Source organism: Octopus sinensis, linkage group LG10 (assembly GCF_006345805.1).
Source record: "Octopus sinensis linkage group LG10, ASM634580v1, whole genome shotgun sequence".
In the NCBI taxonomy this organism is placed as follows: domain Eukaryota; kingdom Metazoa; phylum Mollusca; class Cephalopoda; order Octopoda; family Octopodidae; genus Octopus; species Octopus sinensis.
This window is the reverse complement of record NC_043006.1, coordinates 51,762,727-51,779,508: the sequence shown is the minus strand read 5'-3', so window position 1 is coordinate 51,779,508 and position 16,782 is coordinate 51,762,727. Positions and strand designations below refer to the sequence as shown.

General features: G+C 38.6%; 1 long non-coding RNA gene across 3 annotated transcripts in view; it reads left to right on the top strand.

The window, feature by feature from the left end:
• Positions 1-4,430, top strand: part of LOC115216662 — a 28,643-nt gene extending 24,213 nt beyond the window's left edge. For all 3 annotated transcript variants that reach the window (XR_005000979.1, XR_003882091.2, XR_003882090.2), the window contains one exon: positions 3,371-4,430. This is a non-coding gene — a long non-coding RNA (uncharacterized LOC115216662). The remainder of the gene's footprint in view (positions 1-3,370) is intronic.
• Positions 4,431-16,782: the final 12,352 nt, after the last annotated feature.

Genomic DNA, 16,782 nt, shown 5'->3' with positions numbered 1-16,782 from the left:
TACAAACTTGCTGAATTTTTCTACTTCACTACTTCGAGTTTTCAGCACTACATATATGTAACACACACACACACACACACACACACATACATACAAAGTTACAATAATTTTTTTTAATTAGCGCCGTCTACCCATAATACTTGCTTTTTCCCGCGCGTTGGTAATCCAACTACGCTGTGTGTATGTGTGTGTGTGTGTGTGTTGTGTGTGTGTGTGTGTGTGTGTGTGTGTGTGTGTGTGTGTGTGTGTTGTGTGTGTGTGTGTGTGTGTGTGTGTGTGTTTGGGGTGTCAAGAGAGAGCGCTATCCTGCATGCATTCCAAAATTTCGATTCCGATCGCACCACTTCTCACATCTACTCCACGCACCTGTCCCTTCTATACCGTAAGGGGGACTAAGTATATGCTATTAGACAATGTGTATTAACAGTACAAATAAACGTACACACGCCTTCACACACAAAACCCCACACACAGACTTACACGAACATTCATACAGACACAATCATATGTATGTCTACTTGTGTATGTAAGTATGTGTATGTATGTATATACCCTTTACTCTTTTATTTGTTTCAGTCATTTAACTGCGGCCATGCTGGAGTACCGCCTTTAATCGAGCAACTCGACCCCGAGACTTATTCTTTTGTAAGCCCAGTACTTATTCTATCGGTCTCTTTTGCCGAACCGCTAAGTAACGGGGATATAAACACACCAGCATCGGTTGTCAAGCAATGCTAGGGGGACAAACACAGACACACAAACACACACACGCATATATATATGTGTGTGTGTGTATGTATGTATGTATGTATGTATGTATGTATGTATGTATGTATGTGTGTGTCTGTATGTTTGTATGTGCGTCTATGTTTGTCCTCATTCCCCACCCCACCCGCCATCGCTTGACAACCGATGTCCGCCATCGCTTGACAACCGATGTTGCCGTGTTTATGTCCCCGTAATTTACCAGTTCGACAAAAAAGACCGATAGAATAAGTACCAGGCTTACAAAGAATAAGTCTTGGTGTCCTTGGGTCGATTTCTTCGACTATAACCCTTTAAGGCGGTGCTCCATCATGACTGCACTCAAATGACTGAAACAAGTAAAAGAAATAAAAGAATATATATCTACGTGTGTGTGTTGTGTGTGTGTGTGTGTGTGTGTGTGTGGTGTGTGTGTGCGTATGAGTGTGTGTGTGTGTGTGTGTGTGTGTGTGTGTGTGTGTGTGTGTGTGTGTACTGCCTTTAATGATCCCACTGATATTGACGTAAGGGATGTGAACGAAGTCGATCTTCAACATATAATCTCGGATATAACTTTTATACTGCTTCAGATATCATAGCAGCAATAAATGAGATCAAATACTATTCTACTGTAGGCCCTGATAGCTTCCCTGTTAGTCTGAAAGAATGTAGATACCAACTTGCAGCCCTTCTAACCAACCTCTGGAGAAATTCTTTAGACTCATGATATATACCGAAACAGCTCTTTTCCCAAACAGGGAAACAGATCCCTCGCAGTCAACTATCACCCAATCTCACTCACATCCCATATCATTAAAATGTTTGAAAGGGTGGTACGATCAAGGATAGGTGGCTTCCTGGAGAGCAACGATCTCCTAAATTCAAACCAGCATGGTTTTCGCTGCGGCAGGGACTATCTAACACAGCTCTTACACAACATCCATGATGTTCTTAAAGCCTTGGAATCAGGTCCGAACTCTGATGTCATATATCTTGACATGAGTAAAGCGTTCAACAGAGTCGACCACAATATCCTACTGACAAAATTGTCAAATTTTGGAATCGGTGGAAAACTACTACACTGGATTGAGTATTTCCTGGAGAGCAGAACACAACATATTGTGATCGGTGAAATCCACTCAACCCCAGTAAAATCACCAGTGGTGTTCCTTAGGGACGGCTTCTGCTTATAGTCTATATAAACGAGACTTTCCACAGCAACGAGGGTGGCAGATGTGGTGGAATTGAAAGATTGTGGATGGGGTGTGAGTCAGTGGGAGGACGTAGGTCGAGATAGGAGCGATCAGAAGAAGCTGACAGAATATGTCAAGAGTGAGTGACTGCAAGATAAGCAATAGAGTCGATGAACTCTAAAGAGGGATGAAACGAACTGACGATAGGAAAATAGAAAGGGAAAGAGAATACATATAGAGATCTCTCAATATATTGACATGCTTATGGTTGTCGATCGAATGCTATGATAACGATCTTCTTTATTTGTGGATCAGTTGATGGCGGTACATACCAATCTTTAGTGGACAGCTACAGTCAAAGATGGGACAAGTAAATCTATGGTGAGAGACAATATAATTTTGTGCTCATGCCACATTACTTTGCTGAACATAATAGAGGCGAGTTCGTTTCTCCTATATATATCTTCTGTTATCCTCTTAAAGTGAAACTAACAGAATGAATGAATGGTTGGTAGCAATATTTACTCTCTTGAATGGCTGATGTCACTTCTCTTTAAAGTGATCCTTAGCTGGTCTCTGAAATATTTCTTTGGTCTTCTAGCCATGGTCGACATATACGCACGCACACACACACAAATGTACACACACACGCACACACACATATACACACACATGAAATATATATATATATATATATATATATATATGCGTATAAATATACATATATATGTATGCATGTATGTATGTACATATGTACGTATGTATGTACATTGAGAAATTTAAGTTTCACACGAAAACAAAAGGAAAAACGGCTTTGAGAATGGTAAATAAAAGGAGAAATATTTATATTTTTATCGAAATATATAACCGGTTTTAATTGTTTAAGACAATGTACTCATATAGTAAGGAAAATAAATTGAATTTAATTAAATTAAACTTGCATGATAGCAATATTAAAAGTTTACAAGTTTTTCTTAGACTGTTCAAATGGCAGTGGTTGTTGGTCTCCTTTTAATGCTTTCTGAGTCATAATTGCAGTAACTATTTTAACACAGAAAATAATTTATTGTACCTTAGTGGCGATGTTGATATTAAGGACTGGTTCGTAATAGTGGAAGAAATAGTATGCTAGTGGTGGCAGTCGCAGCATGGTAGTAGTCGTAGTAGTGTCTGATCATTATATCAACGAGAGAGTCAGTCTACCAATTGAATAGTCATCTGTATTTGATAAGGGGTGGCTTTGAAAACCACCGTAACAACTTTTCCAGCTCCTACTACCTTTTACCCATTATAATCAGAAATTTACAGTAAACCCCTTCTCTCTTCCCTTTATCACTCTCTCTCTCTCTCTCTCTCTCTTTCTTTCTTTCTCTTTTTCTACCTTTGTTTTCTCATATTCTCTTTCTCAAAATTTCTATTTTTTCTCTTTTCAGGTCTAACATGTGGAATATGCGTTACCTTAATAGTTCTGTTCATAGCCATGGCTGTTGTTGTATATAAACCGTACCATGGTTCTGACAAGTCAACATCTCGAATTCCTCACAGATCAATGGAACCTCTAGCAACTTTCGTTAACACTGTATTTAATCTGAATAATGCACTCTAACCTTGGTAATCTTCACAGCTGTCATAGATGACCAACACCAGTAATTATTTTACATTCTATATACACTGAAGCAATAAACTATGTAGAGTAGTGAGTTGGCTCTGAGTTAAAAACTCAACAGTTCATAATTATGTTCCCATCAATTCCTTAATGTACTTCGTTGCTATTATGCAAAAGTGTCGTAAGTTCAAAACGTTGCTTTGTCAGAAAACGAAAAAATAGTTCGTGAAGTATTTGCCACTTAAATGTGGCTAACCCCTAAGGGTGGATGCTACTGCAGCTTGTAGCCCCAGGAGGACATCTCCTCCAGCTGGCTATTAACACACTTTCTGTGCCCTATCAATATTTACAAAGGGAAGCCACCCTTCCCATCTTCAACCTGTATGATACAGCTGTCATAGTTTCAACATTCCATAGCAAAACCGTTGTACTACACTTTGATAATTTTTTATATCTTGGTATCTGAAGCAGCTGGAGATACCGTAGATTGACCAAAAGAACCGGCTATAGCAAGCAAAAATAAATATTGAAAAAAACGCATTTGGCCAAATTTGGACATACGACAATTTAACATAATAGCAACGACTTAATGTTTGAGGGAGATGCATAGACATCACAATTCTCATTTCAAATTTTTTTTCAATAATATTATTTCAAACAAGTTCTTCATCCTTGGAGAAATTAACAAGAATCACCATCATATATTATGTTATGGGTAACGCTCAGAAATCGATGAACTATTGAAATAAATAAAAACAAATAGCGACAAACAGATATACAGGTAGGCAGATAGAAACTGACAGACAGTATCTAACTACATTCTGTCATGTATGCATGTACTTTATTCAGCAATTTAATCATATGTAATAAATGTCTAATAGACAAAAAAACATTCATTATTTTCAACTTATTGACATTTTGGAATTGAATTATAGTTTCCTTTACACAACTGTAGCATGGAAGATACACATTAGCCATTCAATAACGCGTGAAGACAATTAAGGTTACTTAAATGTTTATTGTCAAAATTTTTGTATCACCAACTGCAGCCTGGTTACTGACGTGATGACGTGATTTCACTGCATCTAGTTTGCGGTGAGATTGATGGTAAATATATAAAGATTCCAGGGTTATAAATTTGTTTATATATATATATATATATATAAAACTCAACTTGTGTGTCTGTGTGTTTAACTTCCCGGCACATCTCCTCCTAGCCAACAAATCGTAGAACCACCAAAAATGGGTCACTTAAAGTTTAGGCGAATGAAAATTGAACTGCGCTATTTCTGTTCCGAAATTCATCTCGCAAGTGCAAAAATCGATAATGTGTTTGTTTAGGCCTTATCCCATGCATTGAATAGTGAACTTTACTCAGTCAGCTGTTTGACGTGAACTGTGTTCACCACGCGTGCAAGCATGCGTAAATTGCGTGAAAAATTTAAAAAATCAAGATATAAAAACGAATCGCCGTAAACATTGTAGAAATTTGGCAAAGAAAGGAATTTTCAGGATGTAGGCTTGAGGGTTTTTTCGTTATTAATCGTTTGGACTTTGTGAACACATACCAATTGTTTTCATAACATTTTTAACGCTTTGAATTAAATGTGACCATTTTGCGTTGAGTCTGCAGTTTGAATCACTTTAACCAAATTTTAGCAGGCCGGATTTTTGATCATCACGATACATCGCCAGCGACTCCCTGAAATCCCCGTTGAGAAATACTGATCTAAAAGAATAATTCAACAATGCAATTATTTGATCAACAAAAATTTATGAAACGCTTCTACGTACTTCCTATTGAAGAAATGGAACACATAAGCGCAAAAATAGAGGGCATTAAATGCTTGATTTTAAAACCAAATAATTGAATTTTGATTGAACTTCATCCAAGTTTAGCTTAATTCGCGCGTGCATAGAACGCACGAGCGCACGTACGTACATTGTGTAAGAAAGTATTGATTTTGCACCCGCAGATTAATCGATTTTCCTCAGTGCGATTAATAGCCACACAAAGCCGGGCAATACTGCTAGTATATATATAAAACTTACTTGGAAGAAGACGCGTTGCGTTCAATCATATAATAACAATTTAATAAATAAAACATATGCATACATTCATACATATATGTACATACCTACATCTATATGTATATATACATGCATATATGGGTACAGGACACCACAAAAAAAATGTAGAACGCAACGCCTTCTGAAGAAGAAGAAGAAGAAGATCGACCCATCATGCCCGTTTGATTCCAGGATCATAAAGAAACAGGACGAAAAAAAATTAAATAGGAAGAACTTGGAGCATAAGAAAGTAAAGGTCATGCCTATAATATTTGGTATGTTGGGAACAGTAAGTAAAGATATAGATAAATGGCTGAAGGAAGTTGGAATACAAAGCCCGGTAGAGCTCTGACAGAAGGTTTGTCTCTTAAGGACAGTGAGTATTATCATGTTATGGGGATAATAGTAATAATGGTACACCCCTCCCACGTGACAAATGGTATGTGATAGTCATTATAAATACTGTCAGTCAGTGTCATAATGATAGCGAGTACGAAGTAGATGGTCATAGATAGTCGTGGTCTTACTGCTATACCAGAGCGGGCGCAATAATAGTCAGACGAAAGGATTACAACATTGGCGACGAGGAATTAACAAATTCACAAGGAGTTACGAAATTTTACGGTATACAAAATCGTAAAATTGTAGAAAAATTGTTGGCCGGTTTGCTCGAGTTGCAAAAACAACAACAACAGCAACTAAAAGAACAGCAACAATAACAATTACTATTACAGTAAGAAAACAATTACTATTACGTCAGAAAATGCTAAAAAGAGTTCCTTACCAGATTATGTTGCAAACGCGAAAACAGAATTTAAGTATGAAGGAGTTAACTTCGAGGCGTACTATAGAAGATACGAATAAATCTTCAATAAAGAGTGCAAAGACTGGGACGACGATATGAAAACGGGTTTAATCTTAAGAAAACTGTCAGCAGGAGAACATGAGCATTACAGCGATTACGTGCTCCCGAAAAAAAATCCTTCTGACATAAACTTTAAAGATACAATAGACATATTGTGTATAATATTTAGCGAGAAAAGATCGTTGTTCAATACAAGCTGGAAATGTTTGAACCAAGAAAAGAACAACGAGGAAGACTATATCACATATGCTGTTAGAGTTAACAGAGAATGTGAAAAGTTCAAACTGGACAAATTAACACCAGGTATGTTCAAGCGCCTGATATTTACTCAGGGACTAACTGTAGTAAAAGACGCAGAAGTAAGAACAAGAATTCTCGCTAAGCTATAACAAAACCAAACTGTAACTTTACAACAAGTTCAGAAGAGTGTGAAAGAATAGTAAATTTAAAACACGACACAGAGAAAATTGAACATAAAGATTGATCCCAAGTGAAACAAGTGCATCTACACGTGCAGGTCTACACCTGAGAAAAAACTGTCCATTTAAGAAAGCTTCCGTTGTTGAAAAATTGGACGCGTAAAACTGTAAAACCAAGAATAAATAAGATGTCATTGAAAGAAAATGGCGATGTGACAAAGAGAAAATTTGTAAATGTGAAAATTGAAAGTATAAGAGTAAAAATGCAATTAGACCCTGGAAGTGAAGTTAACATTATGAATGAAGAAACTTGGAAGTATATCAGTAAACCGAAATTAAGTAAATCTACAAAAGTAGCACGCGGTGTTGCGGGTAAAAGATTGTATTTTGTAGGTGAATTCGTGTGTAACGTGACATTTCATGATCAAATGAAAACGGCAAAAGTATATGAGTTAAAAAATTCAGTTAATTTTTTCGGCATAGAGTGATTTTTATGGGAATATAGTCGGTTCAATCGAAGGTTGGAATGTGGCTAAGGGGCTGAAACGAAAAGTAAAACATTTATTCCCAGATATTTTCTCGGAGGAATTAGGCTGATGCACGAAAACAAAGGCAAAAATTATATTAAAACAAAGTGCAACATTTGTATTTAAGCCAAAACGGAATGTACCTTTGCGGCAATAGAACAGTTAAATAAGGAACTTGAAAGACTTGGAAGCCTAGGAATAATCGAGAAGACGGACCACTCAGACTGGGCAAGCGCCTACGGTCTACATGAAAAAGAAAAGGAAAAAGTTAAGAGTTTGTGCAGTTTTTCAACGGGGTTGAATGATTGCCTAATCTCACATAACCACCCATTGCCGAGCCCTGAGGAAATGTTTGCGAAATTGAATGGAGGATAATTCTTCTCAAAATTGGATCTCTTGGAAGCATATCTACAAATCGAAGTAGAAGAAGAATGCTCACTTATTAGCCATTAATACACACCGTGGCTTATTTAAATTTAAGCGGCTTCCCTTCGGTGTAAAAGTGGCTCCTTCCATATTTCAGCAAATAATGGATACAATGCAGGGTGGCTGTGATTTTGCTACCGCCTATTTAGACGATAACATGAACAACATGTAAAACATGTTAAAGAGGGTATTCGAAAAGATAGGAGAATACGGTTTCATGTTAACGGAAGTAAAACGCGATTTTTTCTGAAAAAAATTAAATACTTGAGACATAATAGATAAAAACGAACGGAAACCGGATCCATCCAGAATAACTGCTATAAAAAATATGCCCGAGCCAAATAATGTGACTATACTACAAGCATTTTAGATTTACTGTCAAATTTACATTCCCAATAGACATAATGTAAGGGTCCCGCTCAATGATTTGTTAAAGAAAAATGCAAAATGGCGCAGGACTGATAAATGCCAGAAGGTATTTGGCAAATTAAAAAGTATTTTAACATTGAACTTATCGTTAACGTATTTTGATTCAAAGTTGGATATTATATTGGCTACAGATGCAAGTGATTACGGTGTAGGAGCCGTGCTCCTGCACAAATATGACGATGGAAGTAAAAATAGAAAAGGAAGCGTTAGCAATCATATGTAATGTAATAAAAATGCCATAGATTTATTCATGGAAGAAGTTTCTGTCTACAAACTGACCATCGCCCACTACTGTCAATATATGGCTCTAGAAAAGGAATACCAACACACACAGCAAATAGACTACAGCAATGGAGCACTACATTATTGAATTAGGATTATAAAATGAAATATTTCCCGTCAAAAACACTTGGGCATGCAGATGGTTTGTCCATATTGATTTCAAACACTGCGAACCATTCAAAGATATGGTAATCGCAGCTTCTAAGATCAGAAGGAGAAATTTTAAAAAATACAATGTGGAATGTGGTACGCGAATTACTGGTAACCCTAAAAGACATAAAATGGAATTCGGGAGAGGACAAATTCATAACAGAAATGAAAAAAATACTGTGGTCAGGAAAAGTAAATAGGAACAGGATTGGTGCGAAACGAAACCAAGACGTGAACCTATACTCAATTTGTAATGGCTTACTGACGTAGGCACAGAGAGTAGTAATACCTGGAACATTAAAAAACAAAATGTTGAGGGAATTTCATGTTGGACATCCTGGTATTTCGAGTATGAAAGCTTAATGCGTAGCTACGAGTATTGGCCAAAAATGGATAAAGAAATCGAAAATTTAGTGAAAGGCTGTAGAGGATGTGCTCTAGTAGTAAAATTACCAACGATAAAAAGAGAACCTTAGCTAAAGGTAGATGTTCTGTGGTTGACACTACACAACGATTTCGCTGATCCTTTAAACGGTTCATACTACTTAGTGGTAGTTGATACTTTCTCTGAATGACCAGAAATTTGTAAGTGTAAACAGCCAAGCTCCTCAACTGCGACAAATTTTTTTACATGAGTTGTTTGCGAGATTTGGTATCCCAGACGCGAAAGAGTCTGACAATGGGAAGCAACTTATGTCTTTTGAATTTAAAAAGTTTTGTAAAACATTCGCTGTAGAACATGTAACTACGGCACCATCCCATCCTACAACCTAACGGACAAGCAGAACGCTTTGTCGATATGTTCAAGAGAGCCCTAATAAAGTCAAACAAGGAAGTCACGGGTGAGGTAGCTCTACAACAATTAAGAGTATACCGTGTGACACCAAATCCAAATACACCAACAGGTATGTCACCAGCGGAGCTGATGTTTGCAAGGAAACTTCATCAAATTGCTACCTGGTAAGAAAAAAAATTGCAATGGATAATACAGCAAGATTTTTCACAATTGGTGAAAATATATTTATGAGGACATTTAAGATCAGAAAACAAAGTTGGGAAGATGGCGTGATTACCAAACGCATAGGAAAAATGCTATACATAGTAAAAGGAAGAAAAGGAATATACAAGAGACACATGAACCAACTAAAACAAGATTCGATGAGAGCGAACCCAAAAGAATTCACGAACCAATAGAATGGTTATATGATATTTTTCAAGTACCAACACCACTACAAATAATTGAATCCAGATGCACAAGCGTAAAAAAAGAAAATGAACGGAGTTCTTGGGAGTCGATGCTAAACGAAAATATATCAAATTTGCAATCGTACGAAAAAAACTCAAAAGGTGGGGTGGTGTAAAAAATTACTAATAAAAGAAATAAAATTACACTCCCTAAAAAAAAGAGAAAAATTTAAAAGGGGAGATATTATGGGGATGATAGTAATAATGGTACACTCCCCCCCCCCCGAAACAAGTGGTATGTGTTAATCATTATAAATACTGTCAGTCAGTGTCAGTGTGGTAGAGAGTACGAAACAGATGGTCATAGATAGTCATGGTCTTACTTGTCTGACTAACAATAGAGCTATACTGGAGTGGGCGTAATAAATAGTCAGACGAAAGAGTTAGAACATATCAAGAGGGTTCTAAGCACTTGAAAGTCTGCTGAAAACTTATTGATACCTAAGTTTACAGATAGCAGACTGTTACCCATATAAATCCTACCAGGAATAAGACCGAACCTGAGCGAAAGCAAAATAATAATGCTAATAATAACAACAACAACAACAATAATAATAATAATAACTAGCACTATGACCCAGCAACGCCGGGTCATAGTGCTAGTGCATGCATATACAGCTGCGTGCGTGCACACGCGAGTACTGTCCAAATCTCCGACCAATCACATACAGTTAGCTGGCATTCAACTGGCGTATCAAGTTTCGGGCATTTTGGTTGGGTTTTGGATAGAAAATTCACAAAAAAGTCACTTCTATTGATTTTTTAATGCCTTTGAGGGGTGACTGGGGGAATGTAAAGATGTGCACGACCACCGTTGGACGATTTTGAATGACCATAGAAAGTGCGAGCCCTCTAACTGAAAAATTGTGGATTTGTATAAAAGACACACACGCAGACATTTTGCCGTTTATATATATAGAGGAGATAATAATAATAATAATAATAATATAATAATAATAATAATAATAATAATAATAATAATAATAATAATAGTCAAGACGAAGAGCGCGATTCGATTGTGAGATAGTTTATTAGTTGAACGATATTTCAACAGTACGTCTGTCTTTGTCAAGTTCAAAATAAGAAGTGATAAAAATTCAAAATTATAGAAATTTAAACGTAAAGTATGAACGAGAGCAACCAGTGTCCACACGTTGATGGAATGACATCATCAGTTTTTAAGTTACAGTTTTATAACAGGCGAAAAGAAAAAAGACAGAAAAAAAGGAAAGAAAAAGAGAGAAAGAAGAATATTTAATCAAACAGTTGTGTATAAATTTGATGATATTCTCCTGTCATCTTATTCATTCCTCAAGGGCGTGATGTTAATAAACCCGCAAATATTTCTCTTCACACATTCTGAAAAGTGAAAGTGGAAACAGATACAGAATATTTTCTGAGAATATGTACTTTCAAGTCTTTTTCACAATTGCAGCCGCTTGAAACGAAATGTTCAGCAAGTTCTATCAAACTACTGTTATTGTGCCTGACGTCGAATCTGTGCCCATTAAACCTTTTGTTTAATTGTTCTGTGTTGTACAACCAACATAAATTTCTGTTATGATTTCTGATGGAATCCATTTCACTTATGTTGTTGCACGATGAGCAGAGCTTACCTCTCTTGCGGCTGTTCTTTAAGGTACAGCGTGCAGATACTCAAGTGTTCGTTTTCTTTGAGTCAGTTATAGAGGTCAATAATTCTCTTATATTCTTATTCCGTCTAAAGGCTACAATAGGCGGCTGAGGAAATATCTGTTTGAAACGAGGATATTTTTTCGCCACATGCTGGTAACTTGCAGACAACACTTTTGAAATGCCAGCGAAATGTCGGTGCCAGTTAATCACTAAAAGAATTCTGTCATCTAATGTATTGTGCTTGCTAAAATTATGCGTGTAGATTTGATTATCTTTGCTAATCTTAGCTATTTCATTTGCTATTTTCTTTAACCGTGATTCACTGTAACCGCGTTTGACATAATTACATACAAAAGCATTTGCATGTTTCCAGTAATCCCCTATCATCATCATCATCATCATCGTTTAACGTCCGTTTTCCGCGCTAGCACGGGTTGGACGGTTCGACCGGGGTCTGGGAAGCCAGGAGCTGCACCAGGCTCCAGTCTGATCTGGCAGTGTTTCTACAGCTGGATGCCCTTCCTTACGCCAACCCTCCGCGAGTGTAATGGGTGCTTTTTACGTGCCACCTGCACAGGTGCCAGGGGGGGGTCTGGCATCGGCCACGTTCGGATGGTGCTTTTTATGTGCCACCGGCACAGAAGACAGTCGAGGCGGCGCTGGCAACGGCCACGTTCGGATGGTGCTTTTTATGTGCCACCGGCACAGGTATCACAACTACTATTTCCATTGATATTTGTTTCGATGTTCATGTACATGCACTTGTCTCAACAGGTCTCCTCAAGCACAGCGAGATGTTCCGGGATCCAAGGTACTTTGAACGGGCAGGGGCTATGCGGAACTGGTGCCGGAAGCATCCCGGGTCTTTGTAGTCACAGCACATCTCCAGAGATCTAGGTCCTTCGCCATTGCCTCAGTGAGGTCCAACGCTCTGAGGTCATGTTTGACTACCTCATCCCATGTCTTCCTGGGTCTACCTCACCCCTGATTCCTTCAACTGTTTGGGAGCGGCACTTCTTCACACATTTCTCCTCATCCATCCGCAGTACATGACCATACCATCGCAAGCGTCGCTCTTGCACACCGCATCTGATGCTTCTTATGTCTAGCATTTCTCTCAGGGTGCTTACACTCTGTCGCGCATTCACACTGACATTACGCATCCAGCGGATCATGCTAGCTTCACTTCTTTCAAGTCTACGCATGTCCTCTGCTGTCACGGCCCATGTTTCACTACCGTGAAGCATGGCAGTTCGCACACATGCATCATACAATCTACCTTTCACTCTGAGTGAGAGACCCTTTGTCGCCAGTAGGGGTAGGAGCTTTCTAAACTTTGCCCAGTATATTCGTATTCTAGTGGTGACACTGTCTGAGCATCCACCTCCACTACTAACTTGGTCACCCAGGTAGCGGAAACTATCAACTACTTCTAGTTTCTCCCCCTGGAGTGTGATGGAATCTGTTTTCTGAGTATTTGTGGTGTCTATTGTCCCTGTGCATCTGCCGCACATGAAAGCTATCTTATCAGTTAATTTCCCTTTGATGTTGCTGCACCTCTTATGCGTCCATAGCTTACACTGGGTGCATCTTATGGAGTTTCTACCTACACCTTTCCTACAGATCGAGCAGGGCCACCTGCCCGATGGGGTGTGTGCTAAGTTTGCCTTTCTGCTTACTATAACTTTGGTCTTCGCTACATTTATTCTAAGGCCCTTTGATTCTAACCCTTGTTTCCACACCCGAAATTTCTTTTCTAGTTCCGGTAGTGATTCTGCTATGAGAGCCAGGTCATCAGCATAGAGGAGCTCCCAGGGGCATCCTGTTTTGAATTCCTCTGTTATTGCCTGGAGGAGTATGATGAATAAAAGGGGACCGAGGGCTGAGCCTTGGTGTACACCTACTTCTACCCGGAATTCTTCACTATATTCGTTGCCAATCCTAACCTTGCTGACAGCCTCTCTGTATAGAGCCTGTACAGCACTTATTAGCCATTCGTCAATCTCCAGTTTCCGCATCGACCACCAGATAAGGGATCGGGGAACCCTGTCAAAGGCTTTCTCCAAGTCCACAAAAGCTATGTAGAGGGGTTTATCTTTAGCTAGGTACTTCTCCTGCAGTTGTCGGACCAGAAATATAGCATCAGTGGTGCTTCTACCCGGCACAAAACCGAACTGCATCTCATCTAAGCAAATTCTCTCCCTAATGAGATGGGTTATGACTCTCTCTGTGACCTTCATCACCTGATCCAACAGTTTAATACCCCTGTAGTTATTTCTATCTAGAGCATCACCCTTACCCTTGTAGCAGTTGACTATGGTGCTGCTACGCCAGTCATTGGGTATGACTCCATTATAAACTACCTGGTTTACAATGCGGGTGACTAGGCCATAGCCCACATAACCAGCTGTTTTAAGCATCTCAGCAGTGATACTTGATGGGCTGGGGGCTTTACCTGGTTTCATACCCTTAATTGCCTTAACTACAAGGGAGCTGTCTATTTGGATAGCTGGTCCCTCTACTGGGTCAACATTTGGCAGACTCTCCTCCTCCCATTCATTCTCCACATTCACCAGTCTTTCATAATGGCTTCTCCAAGCCTCTTTCTTTTCACCAACATTAAAAGCAAGTGCCCCATCATCCATGCGGACACATTTCTCTCCTGTGACATCACTATTTTCTCTCACACACTGTCTAGCAATCCGAAATACCTCAGTTCTTTGGTCCTCACGTCGCTGGACATTGGCAAACTTCTTCTTTTCTGCTATATCTTTGGCTATGTATACCTGCCGCCCGGCCTCCCTTTTGGCTACTTGGTACGGTTCCCTGCTACCCCCATCCCTCCAGGCTCTCCAGGCCTGTTTCCTTGCACTAATGGCTTTGTCTACTGCACTATTCTACCACGACGTAACTCTAGGTCTGGAAGGGACTTTGCACCATCCACAGACTTGGTCTGTGGCACTCAGCAAGCTGTCCCGTAGGAATTTCCAGCTACCTTCTATGTCCGACGTCTGTAGCTCCTCCTCCCTCTCATCAAATTTCTTGATTACAAATCCGTTTTATCCTCAAAAATTGGGATTTCGAATAAGATGATGTGGATGATCGAAGAGGCAGTGGAGATAAATGTGGGATGACGTGGGCTTGCAAAATAACTCCGTCACTATTCTGTCTCCAGAAAACTTGACTTTTGTGTCCAAAAATTCAACGTTAGTTTTTGTAAAACTAGACGTAAATTTTATGTTGGACAAAAAAGTCAAGTTTTCTTGAGGCAGAATAGTGGCAGAGTTATTTTGCAAGCCCACGTCATAAAGTCCAACATAAAATTTACGTCTAGTTTTTCAAAAACTAGCGTTGATGATGATGTCATTCCATCAACGTGAGGACACTGGTTGCTCTCGTTCATACTTTACGTTTAAATTTCTGTAATTTTGAATTTTTATCACTTCTTATTTTGAACTTGACAAAGACAGACGTACTGTTGAAATATCATTCAACTAATAAAATATCTTACAATCGAATCGCGCTCTTCGTCTTGACTGTTTACCTTTGTGAAGAGTTACGTCAATCCTTTTTAAAATATAATAATAATAATAATAATAATAATAATAATAATAATAATAATAATAATAATAATAATAATAATAATGAAACCTGAAGACTAAAACAATACCTGTTGTCACAGGTGCCCTGGGAAGGATAGCAAACTCAGATACCAGGAAACCCCCAAAATGGCAGAAATTCAAAAGATAGTGCTCATGGGAACTGCTCATATCCTACGCAAAATACTTTCTATGTAATCTCAAGTTTTAAAACAAATATAATTTTCGTATGATTTTTTAGACTTTCAGTAGTACAACACTAAGTTTAAAACCAAATATATGGCACCCTAGGCATAACACCAACATGAACTTCTAACTTGTCTCTTGAGGTCTCTGGGTGAGACTTGGAGCCAATTTGTACAAATGTAAAGCAAAAGTCAAACATAGAATAATAATAATAATAATAATAATAATAATAATAATAATAATAATAATAATAATAATAATAATAATAATAATAATAATGAGCTACAGCAAATATTCTGCTCAATACCACAGATTTGCTTGTCAGTTGCTCGACCTTAACCAGCTGAGCATATACCTCAGTGGCTGACGATATGTGCATCTCTGCTCACAAGCAGAAGTAGTGGGGAAGCATCATAGTCATGTGTCTTTGGGGTTTGGATAATTCACCTTTAGAAACATGGGTGTTTCGTTCCCTAAACAACATTAATTCAGGGACCTTTTGAGTGGGATGGGCTACTCGACCTGAAGAAAATTCTAACTGGATCCCACTTGCAAAATCATGTGCTGCTTATCTTGATATGAGATAACCATGTCGCGCACATGTACCTGATGTACCCTAATCAGACAGATAGTCATGATAGGTACACTGGGCTTTGTATATTTTACCCCAGTGTCACTTTCATGGTATGCACTGCTCTCTCACTCAATAGTTGATGATCTTACTAGAGATGGTGTCTCGATAAAAATACTGGTTGGTGGCTAACCTTAAAGCACAAACCTCAATGTTGAATGAAAATGTCTAATACAAATGTATCAAATAATGGTGTTAATGAGGCTGGAACCAAAAGTGAAAGCCTTTCGCCCAGCAAGTGCCCTGTGGTTGAGCAGCGCAGGCCCGATCATCATCCAGAGACTGCTTATACACAAAGTCAGAGGCAGAGAAGAAGGTGGGATAAGGAGGCAAACCGAACAGGAATTGACTGCTGGATCAGGTATGAACCCAGTAGAAGGGGGTTTCAACAATGTATGACAGTAAAATGGAATGAAATAGGACCCTTCAAAATGGTTAGCCAACCAAGCAAGAGCAATAAGAGCAAAAGGGTGGTTAACAGACGTGGAAATTGAAGAGATAAAAAGGAAAGTTGAAAATAGAAATAATACTTCACCAACAGATAACGTGATCATCGAGGAAAGAGAAATGAACGGCAGCAGTGAAGGCGTAGAGCAAAGTGCAAATGTAAATTCATTCTCAGTAAATGAAGCAGAAGTAATGGGAAGAGCTGTATCACAAGAATATGATGATGACCAAGACACAGTGAGGATGCTGTGCCAATATATTAGAGAAGACCAGGATCAAGCACCCTCCCCACATCAATCTGAGGTACATTGATCGACGCATGCTCAAA